At 43.6% G+C, this 3,751-nt stretch overlaps 1 long non-coding RNA gene across 1 annotated transcript; it reads left to right on the top strand.

Moving 5' to 3' along the window:
* Positions 1-2,093: 2,093 nt before the first annotated feature.
* On the top strand, positions 2,094-3,203 carry LOC136485363 (uncharacterized). Its single transcript, XR_010766431.1, has 4 exons — positions 2,094-2,524; positions 2,605-2,729; positions 2,808-2,878; positions 2,955-3,203. It is a non-coding gene; the product is annotated as an uncharacterized lncRNA (long non-coding RNA).
* Positions 3,204-3,751: the final 548 nt, after the last annotated feature.

The raw sequence follows: 3,751 nt of genomic DNA, 5'->3' as shown, positions 1-3,751 counted from the left end.
CTCTCTTCCTTGCGGTGTATCCCGTGGGTCCCGCATTGACAAGCCCCCGAGCACTTCATGGTTGAACTCCGGAAGCCTTGTCTTGTTCCTCCAGGTCTTGCCGAGCAGGAACAAGCGTCGCCCGAGTGCTTTCTTGAGTGAAACCATGTAGCGCTTCTTGGGATCTTCGGGTGGTGTGTGCTTTTTTGAGAGTGATGTGCGCTTTTTTGAAGAAAAAGTGCACTCACTGAGTGTAGCCCCCAAGCCTCTTGCTATTTGGAACAAAAAGTTGGAGGGTCTTGAATCTGAGTTGTTCAAAGAAATGAAAACCTCTTCTGAGGATATGTAGAATCTTGCCAAGTAAGGCAGCCAGCGGTAGGCGAGCTCCTTATTTGATGACGTGGTCCAGAAAATGGTTCCCTGCAAAGTAATCATACGAAAGTATGTAATAATTGATATACAAGATATCAAGTTGGAAGTATGTCCCAGTATTATAAAATACATATTAATTTTTTTCGCGTCTTACTCTTATTAGGCTATGTAATTTCCCTAGGTAGGTAGTCTGTTATGTTTAAACACCTCTTGCACCTTTCCGGCGAGTAGGCTTCACGGATTAAGGCCTCAGCAATCCAGGTAAATTAACAACCGTTAAGAGAAGACTTTAGTAGTCGGGGATGCAACTGTAGTAGAGCCGTGGAGGCATATGGATAATATCCGGAGATATATGATGATTAAAGAATATTCGAAAAAATATTAAACCATGACTTAGCTTGATTGACGGCCACGTGGAGTAGTAGGTGTGTCATGACATCCGAGAATTTGTATGTGGCTCGAATAAATCGCTCGACGGCTCGCTGGTGGCTCGCTCCCGGCTCGGACGGCTCGCTAGAGACTCAACTGCTCGCTTGTCGGCTGGCTTGATGGGTGCACAGCCGTAGTCGTGATGATGTTGTCGGAGGCCGGGTCACCCCGGACTGTGTGGACGAAGAGGGTCGCAACAGGCTGTCCTCGAGGGCCACGTCATGCTGACGACGAGTTCCTCCGTGGACAATGATGGATGCCGCCGGCGAGTGTCGCAGCTGCCATAAAAGATTGCGAAGAAAACAGAGATATCCCGAGATATATAGATATTCAAGAATATTTAATTGAACAAAAACCCGACTTAGCTTGCTTGACGTGTAGCTTAGCGTGTCGTGTCTTCGTGTTGGTGGCAGGTCTCGAGAGCATAGATTAGCAACAGGTGTATGTGTATGCGTGATGCACGCATACATACATGCGTGATTCTTGTTTAGAGGATGAAAAAGCAGGGCCGTCTACTTGACTCCACACCAAATCATGCTTTGTAGATAGATCGCACGCCTTCTCTGGTTGTTGGCTTGCTGATCCAAAGATGCATCTTGTTCGCTTGCTGGTCCGAAGATGCATCTTGTGATCAGTCGAAACCATGTTGGAGTCGGCATCTAACTGAAGGTCCATTGACCGGACGGAATCTAGCGAGCGCGAGTTGATCCCGACTCCACGCGGGCCCGAGCCAACACGTGGTGCGCCACTCCGCCTCGAGTCCGATCGGAGGCAGATCTTGCCGGACGGGGTGCAGCGCCGCTGCCAGATGCCGATTTGTCGTGGATCAACTACGGTGCAGCTTGATGTTCTGGCGGTGGGGAGTAGACGTATCTTGAGAACAAAATCGCTCTGACGATTGGTACGATCGATCTTCACGTCGCCTGTCTCGCAGATCTATGAACCGAAGATGAAGGTTGATCCCATCGAGAAGATCATGTTGTCGAGGTCCGCCGAACTCTCGGATGCAAATTCGCCGAAAGCCCCTACCTGGCGCGCCAGCTGTCGATGTTTCACCACCGATAGCCTGCCACGGGGGTACCCGGGGCAGTATGTTCAGGCTTCAGCGTATGCAGAACTCGACGGTAAACGCAAGAGACAGTCGATTTATCCTGGTTCGGACCCTCGATCATGATCGAGTAATAACCCTACGTCCAGTCGGCGTCAGCCTTTGCGTTGGATTGATTATAAAGTGCTGTGTTGTTTCAGTCTTCTGCTCCTATGTCTAGGAACTCCGCCCTCCTTTATATAGTCAGGAGGCCAGAGTCCTAGTCGGTTTATAATGTAGAGTCCTAGTAGGATTACATGGTAGTATTACTACTAGGATTACATGGGAGGAATCCTAATCAAACTAGATCTCCTCTCTTCCTTGCAGTGTATCCCATGGGTCCCACATCGACACTACTATGTCGTTCTATCTCCATAAACTATGGTTAATTCACCACAGAAAACTATCTGAATTGCTCAGTGTCCTCATACCTTTATGGAAATTGAGGATGTATACGATCAGGATTAGTCCGTCCATTTTTGCAGGTATAGCTCATATGCCTGTATTTAAAATCTTGTAGTTAACTGTTCATGCTCTTATTCCATCAATACATATCGTTTGTGTTGTCATTGGTATGGTTGTGTATGTGTCCAATATCTAAGGAAGGGATGACTTCCAGATGCGCCTGTACAGAAATGTGGTGGTGATGAATAAAAGGTACTTGTTTAGTTGTGAGAGATAGTAGTAGTTTGAAAAATTTATCATTGGTCGATCCTAATCAATTTTGTAACCCGTAGGTACAAGTGCATCATAATAAACGTCAAGGAACCACACCTATTGCGTCACATATGGGAATGGTGGCAAGCAGCATCAGAGTTGCACACTTTAGCTACCCTCCATGTACAAATGAATAGAAGGAGAGGTACTGCATTACCGATGTCCTCATATTTATTGACTAATTAAACTTTTAGTTATTACATTTTTTGCTCGTGCATGATAGGTTGAGTCCACTACTGAATTCAACCAAATGGTATTCTGTCCTATTTTGTAGTCAGGCGTATGCATTTCAAGGTGAGGTTCTTTTGGGATAATTCATTGATTTAGTTTCTCATATATAACACTAATCCAAAAGTTTTTTTGTTTATAGGCCTATGTAATTGTCTGCTTTTTGATGAAGCCGAACGTCACCAAGTTAAAGAATTTGCCCATGACACTGTGTTGCGTCTCATGGAGAAGCCATGATGCCTACTCACCGATTTAGAGAAATAAATAATATTAAGATTATTTACATGCTTTTGAGATGCACTTTCAATATATGATGGATAGGAATTTAGTTCAATGAGAGTCACTTTGTGCCTTTTCATTGGTTAGAAAGATTCAAAATATGTAGACTGCGCAATGTTTGTCTACGTATTTGGTTGCTCCATTTATTTTGTAATAATCAAAGTATCGAGACTATTTAATATTTCTACCACGAGCTTGGTTGCTTGATTTAATTTATATAATGATCAAATTATTCAAAGCAATGTTGCTGCTTTCTGCTTCACTATTTTGAACAAAATTAGTATGGTAAATATCTTCTGAAAAGGAAATGTTTATAGAAAAACCGCCGAATCTCAGCTGCATTCCGACCCAACACTCAAATGTTGCCATCGAGTTCACAGTTATTGTCGCCATTATCTCTTTCTTCACTACTATAAAGGAACACTCAAAACTATCCTAGGTACACCCCGGAAATTATCACCCGTTGAGACGTCCCAACCACTGTACACCAAGAAAATTGTACCCAGGATTCCAACATTTATTATCTAAATATTATATATGGTAATCTTTTTCCTAAAAAATGTGTATATCTATATGCCTCCTATGCTAACACATAAATATGTATAATTTATAGTGCGACATGATATTGTCGATATATGACGCTAAGTCTTGGTTCCGCAT

The sequence above is a fragment of the Miscanthus floridulus genome, chromosome 10 (genome assembly GCF_019320115.1).
Source record: "Miscanthus floridulus cultivar M001 chromosome 10, ASM1932011v1, whole genome shotgun sequence".
Taxonomy (NCBI): domain Eukaryota; kingdom Viridiplantae; phylum Streptophyta; class Magnoliopsida; order Poales; family Poaceae; genus Miscanthus; species Miscanthus floridulus.
This window is presented reverse-complemented; position numbering and strand designations above follow the sequence as displayed.